Source organism: Corvus cornix, chromosome 3, assembly GCF_000738735.6.
Source record: "Corvus cornix cornix isolate S_Up_H32 chromosome 3, ASM73873v5, whole genome shotgun sequence".
NCBI lineage: Eukaryota > Metazoa > Chordata > Aves > Passeriformes > Corvidae > Corvus > Corvus cornix.
In genome coordinates this window covers 47,956,481-47,981,170 of record NC_047056.1, presented here as the reverse complement: position 1 = coordinate 47,981,170, position 24,690 = coordinate 47,956,481, and positions in this window count along the sequence as shown.

Below are 24,690 nucleotides of genomic sequence, written 5' to 3'. Positions count from 1 at the left end.
GCACTTTAGATATCTGCAGAAGTGAATTCAGCAAATTAAAAACACTGTGCTTTGAAGAAACGGCAACACTCACCTATACTGGAATTAAACATGAACCTTTTTCTAAAGACCTGGCTGCTTCAGAATAACTGCATCAACTCTGATTAGCAGAGCGTTCTCAAATATGCCTTGGGGAAAGCTGCCTATTGACAGAAGTACTAGTGCATTAAGTAGTAACAATATTTTCATGGCAATAAATTAGCAAAGCTACAGGCAATGTTCAGGAAGTGAAAAGGTATTTTATAGAAGATACCACTGAATTTGCCTTTGACTTCACAACTCTGTTTTCTTTTAAAGAAAATGTAGCACCTCATATATTTACCAGCTGTTTCAAAGTCCTGGTTTATTAAACTCAGAGAAAACGAACTGGAAGAGGTCTTCTTCCAATCAGCCCATTAAAGCAAAATGATGCAGAATATGAACAACACAGTACTATACTGTATTTGCATTTGAATTGTTCCTGAATATTTTAAGGTGTATTGAATCTCCTCTGAAAATGTTGAATGCAAATTTTCATGGGTTTCATTATTTTTCAGTTTTGAGGGGAGGGAAATCTCCTTAGGGTACATTACAGGTGGAGTCCTGAGAGAGGATAGTATCAACTCCACAACTTTCTTGCCCCCTTTCCACAATCGTGTCAAGAGTAATTTCTGAGCTCTGGTCGTGGTGTGGGCTGGCAGAGGAGCTGTGCGGGACTGAGCAGCTGGCCTGCAAGGGGAATCCTTCCTGCATCCTCCACAAGGCTCTAAGTTTGAAGGAAACGCTAAACTTACAGGTTCCTGGCAAGAGAGAAATGCCTAGTCTCTGGTAGTTCCTGGAGGGCTTTTTTCTTCCCCCAAAGGACTTGATTCAGTCAGAGCTCTGTAGTGCAAAGCTGAACTGGTTTTTCCCACCTAATGTGGGGTTTTGTGTAAGTACTGCATCTCAACAGGGACACCACCAACGGTGTAAGAAAAGTCTGTCTACCAGTTTTACTCCCACACACTAATAACCTGTCTTATTTTAAGTAACTTTGTTGATCATAAGTCTTTCTGAAAAGTAAATGCATTTTAAGGAAAATATTTGTGTTGATAACCCCACCCCCAGAGCTTCTGTCTCTGCCATATGTAGGATGATGAGGCCCATACACACAGCTATGCATGTGGAATACAAAAAAAACCAAGATAATTTCTCTCCAAAGAAGTAATCTTGTGAACCATGTTTCTAGTTTTGCTTATGACCAATATCACTATCTCACTTATTCCATAATATGTAGGGCAGCCGTGTGCATGATTTTTGATGTGGAATTGAAGAATTAGTTTAAAGTCATGACAAAATTTAGAGAGATGAGGCACTGGGACCCACTGCTGCAGTGTCTTTGTCTATTGCCTTAGGATTAAGAGTAAACTTCCTTATGTGTAAGTAAAAGAAAAGTGATCAAGGAATAACTGGTGACCTGGCTGCATGGCAATTAGTTACGCCTGTTCTGTGTGTTAGTTATACCCTGCATGCATATGTCATCATGGAGGGTCCCTATCCACTAGTTGTATAGATCCATATGAATAACCTGAAACACACTAACAGCCATTACAGAGTTTTTGAAAAATGCAGCAGAGAGGTTTGAATTGACAGGAATACTATTATTATAGATTAGGAATAAATGTATTATATCACTTACAGGAACTCGCTTACTGGTTGCAGACTCTTCCAAAGCAGAAGAGGAATGGAATGTGTTAATACTAGATTGTAGGTTCAACGTTTAAATTTCTTGCTTTGTCAGTTTGAATGAGCCCCTCTGCTTGGTGTTTGACAAAGCTATCTGTTCAATCTCTTTGTCTAGGCTAATACGACATCTCATATTGATGTGCTTATCTTGACAAATGTGGTGGCTTGTGCACCACAGGAATCGTCTTTTATTAAAAGAGCCCGGCATGGCTATGTTTAGCACTGCCATGTTATTTTAGGAATGGCTGTGCAGCAGGAAGGGGAGAATCGGGTGAACCTTCCCTGACACCGGCAGTCTGCAAGCCAAGCCGGCCCAAAACTGTCTCCAGTGACTCATCCAGCCTCTTCAGTTTGTTACTTGCAGATAGTAAAGAAACTTTTCTTATGATCTTGCAAAACAAAAAAGAAGTGGCGTGTCACGTGAAACACAAGTAGAAGGGCCTTCAAATAGTATCTCATCTTCATTCTCACAAACTCAGCAGGATGGGAATGACAGTGATTCATGCCTCTCGCGGGAGCCCTGTTCTTCCAGTTGGTCTCATTCCCAGTGAAGTCAGTGGGGGTTTTGCCAGGGATTTCATTTGATGCTGCTTTTTCAGTGAGGTGTTCGAATTTAAATCAGCTAACAAGCATACCCTTACAGGCTGTAATTGTGGTGGTGGGCAAGAACAGGATTACATGAGTTGAGAACAGCAAGTACAACAGAAACATGAAAAAAAAAGAAATCAGAACTTTTCAGAGCTTTAAGTATCACCATTAACAGCTCAAACAGCAGTGAGGCAGACTTTTGAACACAGATCTTACGGGTCTATGCCAGAATAGGTGTTTGGTAAATATTCTCTGAAATCTCCACTAATGTGTATTGCATTAACGTAGTTGTTTACAGCTGTCCTCTCAGTAACTTAAAATCAGGGAGAAATAGCAATAATATACGGCAAACAAAGCTTACAGCCAGGTACAAATATATGTCTTCTACACGTTTGCGGTTTTTCCCAGAACAATTGCACTGGTTTTGAGGAAACATGCCCTGATGCAGGCATGTGGTGTCATGACATCACTGCATATGATCTCAGTCAAAACTTTTTGGGGAAATTAAGTCCAGCTCTGATGTCTGTGCCTCAAAAAACACTTGGCCTGGTTAAGAGAAGAGCTAAAAGGCTGGGAAAAAACCCTTGCCTTTCAGTCAAGGACTAAGGGCAGTTTGTACTGCTTTTTTTTCCCAGAGTTAGTTAAGTGGCCACTTGGCCATGCTTTCACATGCACAGAAGGAAATATTTTTATTAGGAGAAAAAGGCTTTGCGAACTTCAGTGACTGAGATCAGGAACTAGGCTATTCATGCTGTGAAGAAGGCCAAAAGCCAGTATAAACCAAAAACTTAATAAGTTAATATTCCATAGAGGGAAAAAAAGAAAACAATCTCCAGACAAAACTAGGAGTGCGTGCCATTTTTTGCATCAGTGCCCTTAGTTTGTGGATAGAGAAGCTGGCTGGAAGTGATACGTCTACACTAGCGAGCTCCTGTCCCTTGGGCTCCACATTTCCCAGCCCTGCTGTCCCAGAGCCTTCTGTGTACCCCAGAGCTACCCGTTCCCTGACTTCTCCTAAATCATCTCCCCAAAGTCTGCCTCAGGACACACTATCTTCTTCCCTAAGAGCAATCTCATTCCCACCCAAGAAAGTACATCTTTTGCCTTTGGTCTCCCTAACCTTTTTTTCTCCTAACTGACATTCTGTGTGAGTTTCATTCCATCTCCCTCTCCTGCTGCCCAGTGCCTCAGGCTGCTATTTGGATCCTTCTCTCTCCTCCCTCATGTTCTAATGAGAAGAGAAACTTTCTCTCCCACTCAGGAGAGTGGGACAATCACTTCTCTCCCCGTTGTGCTCAGTGTCCCCAGCTGCCTTCCCACCAACTAACACAGGTGGCTGAACCCATATTGTTTTCATAAAACTAAAGCTCTAAACTTTGATATTAAAAATTTCAATCCTAAAACTGCCATAAGCAGCAGTTATCCAAAGTCCCTCCAGCTCCAGTTCTGAGGCAGAAAGAAGGGATCGATCTAGGGAAGGAGGATGTATAATAGCTCTTGAACCTCTGTATGGGATTAATTTGGTCTTTTTGAAGCAGGACTCAATGTATTCTTAAAAAAGTAAGTTGTAACCTCAATGCAAAATGCATTCAATGCAAAATTTTCGAAAGGCTTTTCTTTTTTTTGCAAAATTTTTTAGTTCTAACAATGTGATCATAATAATTTTTTTGAATTGCAGCATCTCTGAATTCTTGTCCAGTTGGTTTTTGTTTGCCAAAATGTTTTTCTTCAGACTTTATTTAAACTTGTTCTACTTATAACTGCTTGTATTGTACTGCATTGAGAATTTTTATACAAATGCATCTCTGACCTTTTGTTTACCTTGTAGTTAAGGTTTCCCCCTAAATATCCAACTATTAGTTTAGCAGAGGTTTTTCTGCAGTTACAGAATGAAAAGTACCAGAATAAAGAATCATCGAGACTATCATAGATATTCATGTGCTAGTTCTTAAGCTAAAAAGTTCAACCTAAATATAAGGGCAAGTGACTATTTCAGCCTCTGAGTCTACATTCTCTCTCACGTCAAACCAAACATCAGAAGGGAATCGCATTTTAAAACACTAACCTGTAGAAACTAATGGTGGAAATTGAAATTACTAACCAAGAAGGTTTGTTCCTTTTAAAGTATTAACAATTAAAAGAGGAGAAAACAGAAAATATGGAAATGGGACTGAAACGGGACTGAAACGAGTAATTTTTATTTAACCTGCTGTTTTCATGTGAAGAAAACTTACTGGACTTTCCTGTGATAACTTCTAAAGAAGATTTTGCCAAGAGTGTGTTTCAGAGAGAGCATTTTCACATGCACTTAGTATTTGCACAGTGTTAAAAATAATGCTCTGTAGTTTGTGGACTAGGACGGAGCAAGAGGAAGTTTGACAAGAATACCACTAGTTGGTTTCTGTCCAGCTCTAAAAATTACATACAGTAGGGACATACTGTTAGATTAGGACTCATAAAATGTGTATGTGTCATTGCCAGTAATGTCAAAACCAAACAAAACCCCCAGTCACTCATTTTATATCTCTTCAAGAAGTAACATTTGTATCCCTAGCAAAGGTTAAGGCAGAAATCTTCAATATTTCTCAGGCATGTGGTCTAAAAACTCCTAGTTTGAAGGAATTTTGAAAAATTCTCCCTCACTAGTGTTTTGGGTCCTGATGCAGTAGTTCCCCAGGAAATGTTTTTGTTCTCTTTGACAGAAAGGCATGCATGTGCCCTCAAGTGAAAGGAAGGGAGCTTATTTGCCATCAGGCAGCAATGGAAATCAGCTGAGCCAGGCTTGCTCCTGAGTGCTCCCAGGCTGGTGGCCTCAGTGCTCATTTACCTCTATAAATATGAGTAGCACTGCAAAGGCTTAAGTCTTGTGGGGATATTTTACCAAGGGAGTTCTGCCTGCAGTGACCCTTGCCATGGGTAGGTTTTATGCATGTCAATGAAAGCAGATATTATCATAGTAAGAGGTGGTCTGAATCTCTTGTGGAGGTTGGCTTATACTGATACTACTGCAAGTATGTGCTAGTTTGGGTGTTGTGCTTCTTATAAAATATTGCATCGCTTATGAAATTGGGTGGCTTTCCTATGAGCCTTCAGTAGTGGGTATTAATGCACTTCTTTAAGGAGTTGTGAAGGATTGAGGTATTTCCCTAAGGAATTATTTCATCATAGAGCTGGAAACATATTTAAAAGAGAATTTATACTTAACTTATGTATATTAAAAATAACTGCTTATGCAACCACTGGATTCATTAAGTCAATTCCTATGGCATCTATCAGGAAATAAGCTATTGCAGTATATCCTCTATGTGTGTGTGATGGGTTTGGGTTTGGAAGAGGCATGGTTTTGTCTAGGTTTTTATAGAACTTGTTTTATAGACCTCTCAGTGGCTGAAATTGATGTAATAGTTAATATTATTGATCTCATTTTGGAAAATAAGGCAGAAATTCCTTTGTGCTAAGCATATTTCTTCCTACAGGGACAAGGAAATGAGTATCATCTTCTCAATAATAAATAGCAGCTTTATACTTACAATGAATATGAATTTAATTCAAGGTGAAGGTATCAAAGGAATTTCAAGAGCTTATTTTTCTCTTCCTCTCCTTGCATCTCGCCATATTTACAATAGAAAAATGTCTTTCTCTAATTCGAATTTGCCACACAACTAGACAAAAACAGTGTGATCCTTTTACTTAGCACATTCTAAAATCTTCCTTTTTTTGTTGTTTTTCCTGAAAGTTTGTGCAGTATGAATATATGCTTCCTGTTCTTGATAGTTTTTAATTCGTAGATGTCTAATCGAATGTTTTCAAGGTGTGTTAGTTTTAATTGAAATGCTAGCATTGGTTTGCTTTCAAATCAATCATGGTATCTAAATTTTGCTCTAAACTTTTAGAGTTGGTATCCTAAAAATGACTTTCAGAGTGACTTGGGTGTTTTTACTAATACCTTGCTACTTTATACAGCCCCTCCCAGAATTTACCTCTGCTCTTTGATAGTTTTGTTTCTTCTGCTGCCTTTTCTTTTTCTCCAGTTCTTCCTTCTCCTTTTGCTCTGTCTTCCTTTATTTTAGTGTGCGCTTGTCTTGCAAAGTGTTCCATTTACCAAAACAAAATTTTCTCTAGACTCTTTCAGATAATTACCTGATTAGTAATTATCTATTGGTGGTTGTGTTTCTGTCATGGATAATAATAAGCTAAACGAGAAATATTTATGGCTTTAATATTACATAGGTTTGGGGGCATATATGAATATTTAAAAGCATTACAAAAACACCTAAAACCTAAACAGACTACAGAACTGAATTTTTGTCTTGCTGTACTTTCTTGTGGTCCACTCATTAGCGGCTTGAAAGTGAAATATATGGAATATGCAATTGTATGTTGCTGGGTAAATAGCTCTTTTGATAGAAGAGGAAACTTCTGCAGTTTAAGTGTTATCAGTTATCTTTTCTATAGTAGGGTTTTCAAATTAAAAACATATTTACAGTAGATTCTGTCAGGTTTGTAGGTCATGCCCATTACTCCCATCGTGTGAGTTGGTGGAAATTTTGCTATTGATTTTGTTGGAAATGGACTGAGGGTTTTGCCAAGGAGCTAAGACTATGCTTTCAAAGTAGTAAGTAAAAAAAAGTAACCAGTATGGTTTCTGGTTGAAATCTTGCCTAGATTGAAATGGTTTTTAAAACATATTTTTATTAGCTGCTATTTTCATGAGCTGGTGAAGTCCTTTCTCCTTGGAATGAGCTGCTGGGATTTTGGGTGCCCCTCCCCCCACCCCCCCTTAATGTTGTCAGCCATATGCTGTTAAATAAATCTCTACCTCTTTTCTTTCTCATTTTTTTTTTCTTGCTTGCTTCTATCTTTCTCCCGCTCACCCCCTTCAAGCCCTCCCCCCCCCCCCCCTTTTCATTTTTGAATTTGGAGGTTTGTAAGTTGTAGCCTGTCAAACAGTCTGGTGAAATTCTGAATGGTTTTCCATTTTTCACCTAGAATTTAGGGAATAGAAAGTGTAGTCAGTAAGAATGAGGTGCTTTTTTTGGTACATGAAAAATATTTAGAAGGCAAGAAATGGAATAAATTAATAATTGTGTTATAATTATCTACTGATCTTGTATATCTCTTTCAAAAGGATTTTTAACCTATTAAGGAAAAGTAATCCTATATTTTAATTATTAGTGCCTTACTAGACTTAAACTGCCTGGGAGGAGCAAGACTTGGAAAGGAGGTATGAGCTTTAGTAAAGAAATTGCAAGAAAGCCTGACTGAGAAAAAAAGGATTTTGCTTTGTGAGTTCTCATGCAGTTTTGGAACTGTATGGCCCAAGGACAAGATCATTCTGACTTTGGTGAAGGAGTGGGATTTGTTTGGAGATGGGTAGATAGGTTTTCTATTGTGTCTGGTCAGTCCTGAAGGTGGAAATTTTACAGCCATTGTACTAATTTTCTGTTCCTTTTTAATTTAAAGTCATTTGTTCAGAGGAGTTGTTGGCTCTCTGCCCATATGCTTCTTTGCTTTTTCTTCAGAATCTATGGTTTCTGCTCCCTTTTCTGATAAATACACACACTTTTAGACCTGTTATCCCATTGCTTGTGCTCATGTAGACCACTTTCTCAGCCTGGAAAAAAAAACAAGCCTGAAAGGATATGCTAAGAACACCCTAAGGATGTTTTCTTTCTGTATTCTCAAAACTATGTATAAAGAATAGTTAAACCCTGGCTTTCCAAATACTGTCAGTTTCTTTTAAATACAAGAAAAAATTGCAAAAGAAAAGCATTTTTTTTTTCCAGAGGTTCATGTTTAAATCCCAGCTCTGGATGTTGTTTAGACAGCTTGCAGCTGAAGAATGTTTCTTGCAGTTTTATATAAGCTTCTTTTTGATCCTGCACAAATAAGTGGTAGTGCTGCATGGAAATGAGTATTTTTAAATACCAGAAGAAGGAGGGAAAATGGTTCAGCCGTTTTCCATGTGTTCCCTTTCAATGTATCTAAGATTTGACCAAACGGATGTTGCCAAAGTTGTAAAAATAATTCTGTTTATGTGACATCAGATCCACACAGGGAGTTAAATGTCCTTCTGCTGTTTAGCTAATTGGTAGCACTAACCCTCGGTAGTTTTTGTGGCTGAAATACTTGTCCAATACCTTTGAGGAGAGGTGACATACTGGTAAGTATTTTTTCCTCGAGTGTGAGCTGGATTTTGAAACTAGTGATTGACAAGTAGTTTTTTAACTTTGGAAAAGTCACGTTACTGGTGGTCTTAATCTTGGCTATTAATCATTTGAGAACAATAAGCTATCTTTACTATTAGAATTTTTTCCTAAATCTTCCATGCAACAGTTTTAGCATGTTACTTCTTGCCACATCTGCCATGGTCATGGAGAATAAAGGTTTTTGTCTTGTCCTCTGGTGACAAGCTTTAGCTGCCCAAGGACGTTACGAAGTTCTACCTAAAGGTCTCTGCTTAACTAATAAACATGGTTCATTAATCCTTTTAGGTTATACTTGCTAGGCCAGTTCTTGTCCTTTGAAGTTGGTCTCTTCCCTTGTTGGACTGAAGGGCTCTGGGCAGTGAATCCTGTTGGGGCCTTGCTGGTGTTGGGCATAAGTTACTTTCTCTTTGCAGTTGATAATTTGGTTTGTTTACCCCCATATGGCTGTTATCCTTTTGTAATGGTGTGATACTGCTGATTCATGCCTTGGAGCCACAAGTGGCCCTGAGACCTTGGGTAGCAGAGCCAGCTATTTATTTTGCATTATTGGTGTATGTAAGGCTTCGTGGTCAGTTGTACTTTCTTGCTGTTGTCCCTGATGAATAACATTTACCGGGCTCTCCCTCCAGTTTAAGACTGTTTGGAAGGCTACGCCTGTTGCTCTGTGCACTACTGCTCCATCCAGTTGAATGTGGCCTGCTGATAAAAAAAATCATTCTGTTTCTCTACCCAAATCACTACTAAAACCAGTGATTATTGCTGTACTGAGGACAGCCCTCTGCAAAACTTGTCTTGTTCCCTCTTTAAATTTTTGTTCGTAAAAATATTTTTTCCTCATATTTTGTACTCATTTGTTATTTTGATTTATACTGTGCTTCTCTAGTTTACTAATCCAAATGTCTTGTGAAACAACATCAAAAGATGTAATGAAGTAAAGATTTTTGGCATCCACTTTTTTTTTTTTTTTTTTTTTTCCTGGCAACTTGTCTGGTATACAAAAAGATTAGGTTGATTTGGCATAATTAATTCTAGACAAGTCTAGGTTGACTGTTAAGCATTGTGTCACTTTTTGATTAATGAAACGGAAGCATTTTTATGTGGGAGGATCAATAAATACTGCCTGTACAGTATAAAATATTTTTCCAACAAATACACATTTGTTTCATCCTTCTGTTGTCTTCCTTTACCCAAAAAGTCACTGCTCTTGGTCACTTACACCACCAGTTTTGGGTGAGGGTAGCATGTTTTCTTGCTGAGCAGCAGCCCATCTCCTTGCATGCAGTCTAGATTTCCCTCCCATGCTGTGATCATAAACCCAGCCTTGTAGGTGAGCACCTCTGCACAACTGTTGACCCCTGCATAGATGACAGTGTCTGTCAGACAAAGACACCTGTGTGTCCTCTCCATCTCAGCTTCTGCTAGTTTTCTAGTGGGTAGGGGGAGCTGTGAGGGTAACTTTGTTCTCCACTTCAAACACTTTGTGCCTTAGCAGGATTTGTCTGTAGGTGCCACAGGAACGTGCATGTGCAAAAGCAGAGTCTGTGAAGGACATGCACAGTATCATGAAACATTGCACAGTAATTTAACCAGGGGAAGGGATGTGCTGCTGAAAGAAATCAAGTTCATGGAAAAGCCCTGGACAGTTCAAATGCACAGGCAAGAGAAAAGAAAGCCAACTGACTCATGTGTAGCAATGGAATGGATAAATGAGAAAAAGCCCCATGTTTGCTTCTCTCTGCTGTATATCTTACTGTACTTGTATAATCAGTAGATCTGGTTAATGCAGTGGGGCCCATGCAGTGTCTTTGAATGTTGTCTGCATTATCATCCTAATGGACTGAATATGTTTTGATTCACAAATGCTGATCTTAATGAGAAGGCGGCAAGCTGCAGCATACTGGAGTTTTTTTATGCTTAATTGCTGAACCACACATTCATCTACTTATGTGAAGTTTGGTGTTTTCAACAGTTTAAGTAGTAAAAAACATTCTTAAATAATACTGTTGTTACCCACTTTCACCACACAAGTCCTGGAAACAGTTCAATATATTGCTTTTAGGGGAAACATTTTACAGTTGCTCCTAGCCTGGAGCTTTGGGAAAATTAGGAAATCACTTACAGGAAGCTATAAATCTGTGTAAAGGGTCTTTTAGATTAAAGAATACTTCTTCAACCGTGACTGTGGCTCATAATAGAATGTTATACAATAGAATGTATAATCTGATCATGTAGAAATTACTGTGTTGAAGTTGGGGGATGGAGGGGTGGGTGGGGAGGGAAGGGGAAGAAAGGGTAAGGAGAGGAAAGGAAAAGAAAGGGCCAAGTGTAGTTTTTACCTTGTTCTCTTCAAATTCTATCCTTGGAGGTTCTTCAGGAAGGATCTGCAAATTGTATCTTGCTGATTTTTTTTTTTTTTTTTTTTTTTTTTTTTTTTTTTTTTGCAGTGTGAATAATTTAGGAAAACCCCCACCAGAATAAAAAGCAATTTTTCTTGCACACTAGAATCAACTTCAGTGACCAGTGAAAGCAGGCAATGACATCAGTATGTAGGTGTGGAAGAATCTGACTTAACAAACTGGTTTATTCCTATCAGTCATCTTAATAGAAGCACTGCAAGATCCTCAATACTGTGCTTTTCATTTTTTTTAAAACTTTTAGTTTTAAATAGAAGCTGTCTTCTCATTTTCAACCTACATTTATCATGGATTTGGTTTTCATATTTTAAAAAACATAAATAATGACTTTTAGTTTAATGATTTTCAGTTATAATGCAAAAAGAACCCCAACACAGCACCTTGTGCATAGTTTCTAGCATGGGTGTATCTCCTTTCATGAAGATATGAATTGCAGCGATAGTCCCCATTCAAGGGGTAGCCCAGACTCACAGCACTATGGGAGCAGGCATATCTCTTCAATGTCTTTGTTCTGATAGCTGAAACAAGGAAAGATCTTCTGGTCTCTCCTTGTAAACTGGGCTGTTCAAATGCCTGAATCCACGAGCATCCTGATATCCCTTTCCTGCACCCATCTAAGTCTGAATGTGGGTTTGTTTCAGATGAATTTTTAATCTGGTATTCTATGGGATGTTTAGCTAGTGTACACTTTCATATCTCTAGAAACATTCAAGTCTTTCCCTGTTACGAGGTATTTAATGTTCCTGATTTCCTTTCTACCTCTCCTAAAAAGCATACATTTCTAGAAGCCAATTTTCTTTTTATTACTGAGGAAATGCAGTAGGTTGCTCAAGTAATGTGTGGGCATTTTCTTTTTTGTTTCCTGGGTTGGGTTTGGTTTTGTTTTCTCTTTTTAAAGTGATGTACAGTGTTTTACTGCTTTGTGGAATATTCTTGGACAGTGCTGTACATGGTAAGTTATCCCAGGTGTTACAAGTTGTGTCTTGGAAGTTTTTAGTTACAAGTCCAAACTGTGTGTATACCACTGCTGACCTTTTCAGTTTTCGCTTGTAGCACTTAGATAATTTTTTTTTTAATTGGCAAGTTTGGTGGCCACATGTATTACATAAACAAGCAGGAGTGCCAAATCTGGTCCTTGATGCTTTTAATTTTTTATTTACATATCTCAAAGCAACTGCTACTATCCCTGCCCCTACTGCTTTCTTAGATAAAGTAAATGTTTGTAAAGTCAATTTTTCAGGGCTGCAATTCTTGGCAAAAAATAATTTTGAACACTGGTAAGGAAATTTATGGATTTCAATTACAGTTTGTAGTATATCATAATTCTAGTTTTATACCCTGTGCAGTTCAGTGTTTTGGATTTTTAATGGGTATAGAGCAGTAATCATAAAAGTGATTCAAAATGCACCCAGTAATTACGGAGATTTGCTGTTGCTTTTGCATTAAAATGATGATGATTTACAATCAACAAAATTGCAGTCTGTGGTTTTACTTCTGATACTCATGCTATTACACTGCTTATTAGTTATGGTCAGTGATTTAGAGCTTAAGAGCTACATGTTAGAAAGCTGTAAAATTAGTTATTCTTTAATAGATAATAATAGTAAATTTAAAAAGACTTTATATTAGTTATAATCTTGTATATTAAAGAATACACATGTAGCCCTTTGTATCTCCTTTGTTGCTGGAAATTAACTAAAGCTAAAATGACTTAGTTGGACTGCAACAGCCAGAGTCGCATACATATACGTATGGGTTTTTTCCTCTTTATTCCTATTACGGTCTAAGAATTTTAAGGTTAGCTGCCAGCCTCCTTTCTGTATGGCACATAATGTACTTCCTTTTCTTCACTCCTTTCCATACCCCAAATGCATATGTAGGTATATATGAGTTTTTTGAAAGGTAGCTTATACTGAAGTTCTGAGCACGTAAAATCATATAGAAAGAAGGAAGATTGATTTTACTTGCAAATTATTTTTAAATGCCTTTTGAATAGAGTAAGTACATGGAGGAGTTTTGCTTGCATTTTCCTCTTTCTGTACATTTTCTGACTTTTCTGACTTTTTTTTTTTTTTTTGACCTTCATGCATCAAAACTCAAGGAGAACAGACAAGTACCATTAAGTATTATTTGAATGGACCTTACAAGAAAAATGGAGAGAGACTATTTACAAGAGCATGTAGCGACAGGACAAGGGGGGAATGGCTTTGAAGTGAAAGGGGGTAGGTTGAGATATTAGGAATAAGCTCTTCACTGTGAGGGTGGTGAGGCACTGCAACACATTGCCCAGAGAGGCTGTGAATGCCTAATGCCTGGAAGTGTTCCAGGCAGGTTAGGTGGGGAGCTCTGAGCAACCTGGTTTAGTAGAAACCTGTTTTAGAAAGGTGTCCCTGTCTATGTGAGTGAGGTTGGAATGAGATGGTCTGTAAGATCCTTTCCAACCTAAACCAGTGATTCTGGTGATTCTGAGTTGGGCTTTGGGTACTCTGAATTAAAGCTGTTTTAGTAATAACATGTTTCTTGCGAACATTCTTGAACATTAGCATAGAGAGCACTTTTCCAAATTCTGTTGGATTTTAACTAAGATAAGATAGCGATCAGTTACATTAGCAGTCAAGTCACGATGTAAAATGTACTGGTATAGTTACTGATTATATACCTGTTAGTTAGGAATACAGAATGAAAAACTCAAAACTAGAGAAGTTTCTGAACAGTTGGATGACAGTGGTTTGTTTCTACATGCTCATTCAGGGCCTTTATTATTTTTGACCAATAATGTTACAAGAATAAACTTAATATTTTATTTTAGCTTGTGTTTTATGTGGAATTCCTAGCTGACTAAGGTTTCAGTCACTGTCTTGCATTAACAGTTGTATTCATATCACTGATGCAAAATATTCTTAAGAATGGTCTTTAGAAATTTTCTCTATTAAGATACTTCATCAAAAAATGGGTTTTGAAATGCAACAGAGATCACCTCAGTACTGGTTGCTTTGCAGTTTGCACACTCTGTCAGATTCTCTCCAGCTTTGCACCTTGTTTAGTGGTTATGATAGTGTGAGACATGGTGCTTGGGAAATTGAAAATAGCAAGATTTTATTCTTTCCTTAAGGACTTCAGTACTTTTAAAATCAAGCAAGAGAGATGCTAACCAAACTTGAACCTGAAAAGAGATTTTTTTTTTTTTTCACCATAGTCTATTTGGGTCTAGAGATTGTTGGATATTTTTTAGTTAAAATTAAGCATATGAAGTGTTCCATTTATATTCTTCCATTTTGAGTTAACTTTTGATTTCTAATGAGACTTGGCCCAGGCTCCCTGCAGAATATCTCTGATTTGTAAAGCGTCATCTGTTCATTTCTCCTTCTCAGCTTTCTCACTGGAGGATCTGAGAATCCCTAGCTGGTATCTGTCCCCAGTTTCTGCAGCTGATCTCTGATATATTTGTGAAGCTCAGGTGGGTGTCTAGCGTATAGCAAAAACTCCAGTGTTTGAAGCCCAGGAATTGACAGGATGAAGAGGAGTTTGCCTAGGAGCCATATATCCTGCCACCACTCATAGCTTCTCAGTAAGATTGCATTCTTGCGTGACTAGAGATGCCTTTTGCCAAATTAGATTTTAACTACGGTGCTTTCACTGAATTAGCTGAAGTAGTCTGTATTAGAATTAGGCCCTCATTTTATAAGCAGTTTTAAACTGGTTGTGTTTAAACAAACAAACAAAACCCCAAACCCAACCTTTTTATTAGGCAGTTAATTTTAAATTTCTGTTACCTTTGTCTTGTCTGAGCATGCACACACACAAAACTCCTCTCTGTATCCTTTGAGAAGGGTTAGCTTTGATTTGAATTAATCCTGTGATGTAAGCAAGTCCATGGCCATGTGAAGATGGGTAGCGTAAGGAGATGGGGTAGAGGCAGAGATGAGGATGTAAGTGATGGGGGAGTTCACAAATGCTTCTTTACAGTCAGGGTTTGACTCTTCCTCATTAAAATGTGACCCTCTATCCTCTGCACTGTAGATTCATGTCTTGTGAGCAGGATTATTTTAGCCAAGTATTAACTGGGAGGTATGGTGAGTGATGGATGAGTAGCCAATGACCCTGACAGAGTCCTTTGCCCAAACAAGCTTTTCTGCCATTTGTCAAGAGAGTTCAAGCTTGCCTATTTCATATTAGCTCTGTTGTGGAAATAAAACTGCTGGGCAGTTTATTTTTTGTTGATTTGTATAGTAGATTGTGTTGGATGGGTTAATACTTGCTACTAGTAATTCAGGGGCTTCTCTGTTTAGAGTCTCCATCCGTGTAATACAGGAAGGACAGAAAAACTAAGACCTTAAGTTCCCAATAAGCCTGTAAAGCACGAACATCTGCTGGAGTCATGAACTGTGTATTGACTGTGTTTGGTAACAGGGCAAAGGCAGCTGATCATGACCATTCTTCTCTTAATTACTTTGTCAAATGTCACTACAGTTCCATGTAGGGAAAAGAGGCATTTCCTTAATGAAAAGGAAGTAAGATAAACAGCATGCAAAAATGAGATAGACTGCCAGTATGTACACTACAGCTCTTAGTTTTATTTAATCATAATTGTCAATTGCCACATTAAATTCTTTCTTGCTAAGATTTCAGTACCTTTTTTCTACCAAAATAAAGGGTCTCTAGTTCTAGTTTTACAGGCTGTTGGCCTTCTACCCTGCTAGTTACCCAAAGTGAATGTAGGTCAGAGTTTGTTTGGCTGTTTCTTTTGGCATTTATTTTCTGTCACCTTATGCTTATCCACCAAATATTGGTACTATTTTTTAATAGTCAGTGTTTTCATGCATCAAGATGAGGAAGAGGTATACTTTGCAAATGTGAGTGTCCATTTTACATTTTAGTAAGCCAGATTTCAGATGACTCTATCGCCTTAAGCTCAGCCTAGCAATAGAAATTTCATTTGAGGCCTTTGCACCTTCATGGGGCAGTAGTAATCTGTAGCTAATCTTTGTGCTAGCAAAATCAAAGAGATGTTAATACATTTTTAACCCTGAAGTACTTTTACATATTCAATTCTTCTTGGAGTAGAATATTATGTAAAAAGTGTATTATATCCTGCTAATTCTATTTTGATGGCTTAGCTTGTGAAGCTTGAGTAGGGTATTTGTGGTCTGTAACGCAAAATAGGCCCACAACTTTTTTTACAATCATGACCTCTGCCTGCACAAAGGCAAAGAGAGATTGTTTTGGGTTAAAGCTAACTAGATGATAGCAGCATTAGCACAGTTTAGACTTCAGTTTTGGCTGTGAAATTCTGCTGGGAATTTTCTGGACAGCAAGGCACATATGTTAGGTAGATGTACAAGTTACACTTTCACTGTCCTGGAGCTGAGCTTAGTCTTTTCGATTTGTTAAGTAATGTTGAGTCCCCTGAGCATTTCTCTCTGTGGGAGTATGACAGCAATAGTTTCCTGTGCAAAACAACCCACTGCAGCTGTTTGCTAACACTTACTGTAAAAGTGTCTGTTTGCCTTAAGTCATGCTGAATTATGTTAGCCTTTTAAAATGAAATATTCTGAAACCAGCTGCATTTACATACATTAGCTGAAGCTGCCTAATTAGCTTAATTAATTAGCATAATTAGCCAAGTCTTCATTGTTCTGTAGAGTTAGACTGCTGGGTAAGCCTTTGGGCTCAAAAATAGTATTTGAAGTACCTGGGCTAAACTAGGGTAGAGAGGGATGAACTACTTCCAAAATTAATCTTGGAAGTAGTAAAAGATGATATGGAAATTACTGAAGATACAGGTGAGTTTAGCCTGTATATATGAAGGAGATCTTTGAGTCTGCTAGGATGTAGAGTTGTCTTGTATGAATACTTAAATGAACTTTATATGAGCAGTTTTTCTTGTGGCAAATACAAAACGTGAGTTTTAACTGTTGCAGTGACTGCATATGAGATTGGAGTGTAACTTCTTGGGATAGATTAATACAATTTACCAACAAAAGATCTAGTCACTTCTATCTTCTTTTTGCATTATCAGTTCCATATAGGTTGCGTGGGAAAGTTTTAGGTGCCTGCACGTGGCACTCAGGATACTGAGGATTACCGGCAGTGAAAGCTACCATGTTCATCACTGTTTCGGATGTCTGGGCACCTCAGTTGGCTGATGGTGGAGCAGCATCTTCTCTCTGATGTCTGAGAGCTGCATACCTGAGGCAGTTGGAGTGCTTGCATGTGCAGCCTGATGCTGTCCTGGGCTTCCAGGCCCTTTCACAGCACATCCATGTGTGATACAGGTAGACAGTGTGCTGCCATGACCACATGGAAGTGTGTGCTGATCTTGTCCAGCTGTCTGAGGGACTGGTGCTTTCTTCTAGGTCGGGTTGCTTCTATAGGGATGTAGATGTATTCTGTCTGTGGGCCTGTATGGCAACAGTGTATAGGGTTGGGAGTTTTGCTTGACTGCTCACAAAATTTGAGGGGCAGGGTCTGCCCCCAATGTCACATACAGAACTTTAGTGGAGTCAGTGCAGAGTTGGATTTGGTATGTTTTGTCTTGTGTGGTTTTTTTTCATATTAAAACAGTAGTATCAGATGAACAATATTCAGTAAAACTAATGTAGATTTATGTTGTAGATACTGTAAATTTTAAGGCATGATGTGTGGTAAATAATACTGTCACAAAATAGATTTATGGAGACTAGGAAAACTGAACCACTTCATTATTTGCTTTTGGAATAATTATTCTGGATATAATAACAGAACATCACAGTCGTACCTTCTGTTTCTTACTGAATCAGAATTTTCATTTCTTTGTCCCAGAATGACTTTTGTAATAGACTTTTATATTCAATTTATGTAATGATGCGATGAAGCGTGAGAGAGAGCATAGCTTACACTATTCTTTCCCTCTTACTGGCTTCCCTCATGATATATTGCAAATGATCTGTTTGAAAATTTTTGATGCTTTATTGTATGTTTCACAGCATGCAATACCAAAGCGTGCAATGCCCTATACCAGCAACCAAAATATTGAGACTTGTATGGTGAGGATGGGAAAGGGAGGCAAGGCATAGTGTTATACTTTTGATTACTTAAAAGTTCTAAAATATTATTAAATTAGGGAAATTGAGCAATAAAGAGAATGCATGAAATGGCAGCAGATGGCATGAACTTACATAATTTCAAGTGTGATCTTGTGATCATAGTAATTGTCTGCATTATTAATGCCTTGTGTATTGGTTCCTACAGCAATAGTGCTGTCACTCATCTGTGAAGCAATATGTAGCAGACTCTTTATTTCAGTGATTGGCCTAAATATAATTGTAAAAGGTGCAGTTTTAGGGGCTTAGTTGGATCCAGACACTTGTGACTGATCAGTCCTAGGACTAAGCTAAGCTTCAGTACTGAATATATTCATTCTAAATTGTGCCTATTTTAAATAAATGAGAATATTGTTTTACTGTGTAAGCGTTTCCTTCACCAGCACCACTTGTTTCAGAAAACACTGTAGATAAATGATGAGTGTATACTAGGGGCCATATGGATGGAGAAGTAGTGTTGAAAGCCAGATTAATTTATTACAATCAGCTTGTTTCTGGAACAGGTGAGGTAAATCATTAGTTGCCAAGGACATCTCATGAGCGTGAATAGAAGCAATACATTAGCTGAGGGGAGGGAAGGGCAGGCCGGAACTTTATTATTCTCTTGTTCCAAGTGTAAATGAGGAGAGTGGTACAAACAGGATATTCTGCCTTACAGACAAGAGAAGGTGTCGTGTGGTTTGTTGTTGTAGTAAATGTATATTGCTGTGAGCAGCTACATTTTATTTGTTTTGCTAGTTGTTGCTGATACACAAATGAGCTCTTTTGAGTTTGCATCTTCTATTCTTTACGCAGTTTTTTCTTCTGACTATAATCCCAGAACTTCAGAATCCTCTGGCTTCCCTTTCCAAATTTTAAAACCAGTTGTTACACTTACTTGGATAGTAGAACTGGTTGTGGTTTTTTTTATGACAATATTTTAGTGAAGCAGTATTTTTATTAAGTATGCGAGAGTTGATTTTTTTTTTTTCCTAATGTTTTGGTTTTTCACAATAAACAGCAGCAGTCATAGTTTTTAAACAAGGGTTTAAATGGTCAATCTAGAAAAGAGTACTTTAATTTGATGCATGGACTTATTTAAATAAAATTGTGTTGTGTTTTAGGGTCTGTTTTTGTCTTCACCCCCTAGGGAAATGGTGATATTCTTTTTTGGAAAATGGAAGTGGTAGTTTGACTTCAGGAAAAAAAAGTAAGTGTTGATATAAGGCTTTCAAGATAAGGAATGTGGGAGGTGGAAGCAAGGGATATGATGGGGTGGAGGCCATGCAAGAGAGTCAGTACAAGTTTATTCTTTGACTTTTGGAAACTAGGAAGGAAATATAGCAGAGTAAAGGCAACACATAGAAGGCTGAGATGGAAGTATTGGTTAGTATAGCCATCCTATGCCAAAGTACAAAACCTTGTGTGTGAGTATAGTGGCTTTTGGGGAGAGTTGGTTTCGTATTATGTGGAATAAATAACATGGTGGCCTGTCATATAAACTGATAGTTATTTTTGTTGAATGTTTGAATAGTAGCTAAATGCTGTTGGATAAGAAAGTAACTATTTGACTTGCTGTAGATAACTGGGATTTTCTAAAGCCCATCTACATTTTGCATGTTTGTTTATACTCTTAAGGTTGGCATATCAGTATTTCAAAATAAGCTTGGGTCTTGGCATTGCATGATAGGTTGTCTATCTGCTGACAACCTATACATGTGGGGTTGTTCCTCTGCTGACAACCTCACCCCCTTTTAATCAGGATTTGTTGCAATTGATTGCTTCCAGAGCCTCTCTTATTCTGTGATGAATAAGAACAACTTTTTTCCCCATTGTCTTTCTTCCTTTGTAACACAAAAAACTACGACTCTACTGCAGCAGTATGCACAATGCATCACACAAAGTTTGCACAGAAGTGTTCTTGTTACATTTGTATGACTCAGAGCAGACCCTGACTGCTGCATGGGAGCTGAAATGTTGAGATCAGATACTGTAGTTATAGCAGCATTATGTTGCTCTTGCTTAACTTGATAATTTCAGGAAGGAGACTTTCCCATTTCATAATACCAGTTTTGATACTTCATTGCAGATGCTTCTTCTTGTTCATTTGCTAGGAAGGATTGCAGCCCAGCCTAGGAATGGTGCCTCTCTCAGGAGTTCCATTTGTCCAGAGAAGATGACAACGTTTTCTTGTTCAGGAGGCTGTTTGGCTGAGGGTCTCAGGCCCTCATGTTTCCAGCCTTCACCCTTTCTATGTAGGTTGGTGTGCCTGGGAAGGGAGCTATGTTTTGGGTCCTTTTGGCCTTCAAAGAAATCTGTGTGGAGGTAAGGCAGCAGAAGAGTTGCATCAATTGTCTAAGAGCACTGAAATTTGAATAAATGGGTTTATCAAATTAGTTGTTGTCATAGAAGAGGGAGATTTTTTCCTAACGTAATTTTTGTCATTTTCTGTCTCTTTTTCATCTTCTCTAGTAGTTTATTAAGGCACCCAGATGACCGAGTTATTTATTGTCTTGACTCTTTCTCCTGCTTTGCATACTAATCCAGTTCTCTGCAACCACTATGTCCAGTAGGCAGCTGTGATTGGCTCTGAGGGTTTTTTCTAAACTACTTAGATCTCCTCTGAACTGCTCAGCTGGTGCTTTCCTGCTGCAGTGGAAGGCAGGAAATGTAACCCCTGATTGGTGTCGAGGAGCTGCAGTGTCCTGCTGAGGACTCTGTCATGAATCTCCCTCTGCTTCTTGAAATCCAAGGATTCCTTTCCTAGAGGTAAAATATCAGTGATTGAAATGCATGTACAGCAGCATAAAGGGGTAACATATGAAACAAGTTATCTCCTGATGATGAATTCAAGAAATATGATCTGTCACAGATGGCAGAAGCGCTGTAACAGAGATAAATATATGTGGTTTAATTCTATACTAAAACCAGCAAAAATTCACAGTAGCAGATGTGGTTGAACTCTTCATTGCCATATAAGTGAAAAAGCAAAGATTTGAAAGTGAAAATTCTTTCATGAGTGTTAAAAACTAATACTAGAAAGGTTTACTGAAGTGGACATGGCTTTTTTTTTTTTTTTTTCCCCCAAGTTAACAGGCACTCAGGTGTTCCATCTTTAAACAATTGATTGAAAATGGTTGAAGTCCTGGAGCTGGAGTCAGGAAAATAGATACACAACTGCAATTGAATGGGATGCTTCATATATATTTGTTTGTATAATGTGGGTTTATATGCACTTTTAATTAGCTTTACACTACTTCAGTCCCAGGACTTCAGGGAGTTAATCGCTGCACAGAATTTGTGCTATAATCTGCACAACACTATTATGTACATCATGTGTTTTCCAACTGGAAGCAGTGGGTCTCAAAAGATAAGAACTTTTGAGGGATAGTAGAAGGAGCAATTGGAGGTTACAGTGGACCAAGCTGTTTGTGAAAAAAATTTTGGGGGGTATCTTGAACTAAGTGATCAGTGTGAGAAGGAGTCAAGTGTCATTTAAAAAAATCCAACCAAACAGAAACAAATCCCAAAACTCCAGGGTTAGTCAATGTATAATTATTGTAGGCAAATTTTTTATTACCGTAAATATTATATAGTTATCCCCTATAATTTAGATATACCAAGTTCAGCCAACAGTGAGTGGTTTGGGAGACTACTGGTAAAAAAACTGACCTGCAAACTAATGGAGATCATCTGAATTTATTATTTAATACTTCTGTATAGCCCAGGTTCCCACTTAGCCTACAGGATCTGAGACCTGTGGTGTCAGGCTGAAGAGTTTCTAGTCTGTTACAGTGTTGTGATATTTGTTACTGAGAATTAGCTTTATGCCAGGCTATCTTGTGCTGCCATGTTGAAGAGCTCTTGGACTTGCCATCTGAGTAGACAAGATGAACTGTGAAACAGAAAAATATGTGAAAGGTAGAGCTGAACTGGGACTGGGTTTTCCAGTTTGATTGCCTGTCTTCAAAGCTCTGCTGATAAAGGGAAACAGAGACCTTTGTCTTAGCCACTCCTGTCTTTGGTTCAGCAGCCCTGTAGACATGTTGGGGGAATCTTCTTTTTGGCTGATTGCAAATGTATGAATGGCTTCATACATTAGGGGGATGTTGTCTGCACTTAATGTTCTGGTGCTGCCATTGTACCAAGTGACATAATTTTGTATTTTGCTTTAAACAACACAAGAATTTTCCTGTTTTCCCCTTTTGGGTAGGAAGGAGTAGAATTGACAGCTGGATGAGCTGGCTGGCAGCCTCCCAGTTCCTGTCATCTTTCAGTGACAAAGGAAATGTAAAGTTTGGAGTGTTATATACATTATTTTCAGTGATAGAGTAACCTGAGCATAAATAAAATAGTATAATTGATAAAAATGCTTTTTTTGTATTTATATTAAGCAAGGACTTGGTAATATCTTCTCAAAGATAAGAGCACAGTAGTTCTGCAAATCATAATTACAGACTACTTTGCTCTCTGCTACTGTTGGCTTTTGTTTCTGTTTGTTATTTTAAGTAACATTGTTGCTCAGTGTCAGTTATTTCAGTTAGTGTTTAATATTCCAGGAATTTTATTTTAATAGGAGCTGAGAAAGGGCCAGTTCATAGTTAATAAGGTTTTTTTGTTTTCTAGCTGGTGCAATTGTATTTCTGTAGGAGAAGATGTACAAATCTAAATTAATATGTACTTAAACTGAAGTATGAGAGATTTTTTTTAAAGAAAGATATAGGTGATTTTTGGAATAAATTAATCACTTTCCATCAAAATGCTTTTATTACTAATGGGGAACAATTATTTTAGTAGGGTTTGGTGTTGAATCTGTATTATCTCAGCAGTGATACTCTCAAGGCTGTGGGAATACTTTTTAATATTGCATGTGATAATTTTTTTGTTCCTTAAATCTTAGATTCTGTAATCTCTTGACCTAGATGCCTACTTAGTGAACTAAAAAATAAAAGTACTTGATTATGTAGAGATCTTCATCAGTACATTTCAAGTGTTTTACAATGGAAATAAGTACCGTTTTACAGGTGATGAAACTTATGGATAATAGCAAATTAAGTCACCTGAATGTGCTCATTAGATCAGTTGAAGATCTGGAAATAAACCACAGTATTCCTGTGCTGCTCTCCTGTTTTCTTTTCAGTAAAAAAAAAAAAAAAAAAAAAATTCTTGTGCAGACAGGCTTTTTTCCTGAATCCCCCCCCAAAATAGATGGCAGTTACTGATAATAGTAACAGGTAGCATATATGTATGCAGGTAGTACTATATATAGAACATGCCTACTCATGGCTCCTTGCAAACACTAATTATCCTAACTATCTGCAAGGTTATATTTTATTATACATTGACACTATCATTAATATTCCTAATTATCTACAATGCTAATATCATTTTAAAATTCAGTCAGACAAAGCTGTCTTTTCTCTAATGACAGCATCAATCTCCGTGGTTTAAAAGAATCAGAGAAAAAAGGGGAGATTTGGTTTATGGCATAAAGTGAGATTTCTTTCTTCTATGAAGCTTTGTTGTTTGGGTTTTTTTTTTTTTTTTTTTTTAAATATTGGTTATTCTTGGCTTCCAGCATAGATCAAAGGAAGTAATTCTGAAATGGGATTAAAACTTGCTCTGTCTTTATCTTAAATGGCTGTATACATATATTGTGTTTAGTGTATATACTTTGCTGATCCATCACTGTATTACATCGGCTTTTCCTGTGGATGGGGTTGTCCTGCTGACACTCGTGGTTAATTACAGTTTGATATAAATACAGGTCTCTAGTGTTTTGATATAAACAGATCTTTCACTCTCAAGTGTTAAACTTGTCTGTTTTCCATACAGTAATCCTTGAGTTAGTTGTGAGACTGGCCCTCCTGTGTGTTGGTGAACCTTCTCTGCTTTGTAACATTCAGACACTTGCTTCTTTTTTCATATTAAATCCCTAATGATATGGATGATGTTGAGCTGTGTCTTTTTGGGTTTTTTCTTCTATTTTGGAGAGGGTGGGGGGAGTTTGTTGATGGGTTTATTTTGGTTTTTGGTTTCTTTGAGTGCTCAAATGCTGTGGCGGTGTTGGGAAAGAGCTTCACAATACCAAGTGGGAAAAGGCATCAGATATATATTGTTCTGCACTAAAGCTAAGTAATACGTTGAGAGGAAGAATAATCCAAATCAGGCCTACCTGTTTCTGACCTTGGAAATGCCAGATTACAACTTGGGAACATCACAACTTGACAGAGTGGATTTGCTATTCATCAAATCTTGCAATGTGAAAACTACAGTGGACTCAAAACTTTTACGTCATAGATGTAAAATGGATAAAGAGACTGTTCCTGGCACAGCAAGTTGGGAACTTCTAAAACTGCAGAAATTGTCTGTTCTCGTGCCTGCTTAATACCCCTTTCCCACCCCTGCTGCTAGGGACAGAATATGAAACTGAGTGGTCTAGACCCCTTAAACATTTTTCCTCTGCAACAGATGATCTGTTTGCTTTGTGCAAAAATCTTCTCATTGACCTGATGACTTTTATTCTTGCTCATGCTTATGGAGTACTGTTCATCTAGTTCTCCAAATCCAAGTGTAAGCCCCTACCTTGATGAGTTTAAGAGCTTAGACCTCTCTTGTTCATCTCTTGCATTTGTGTTCTCTATCCTCTGCTATTGAAAACTGAGTCAAATTAGT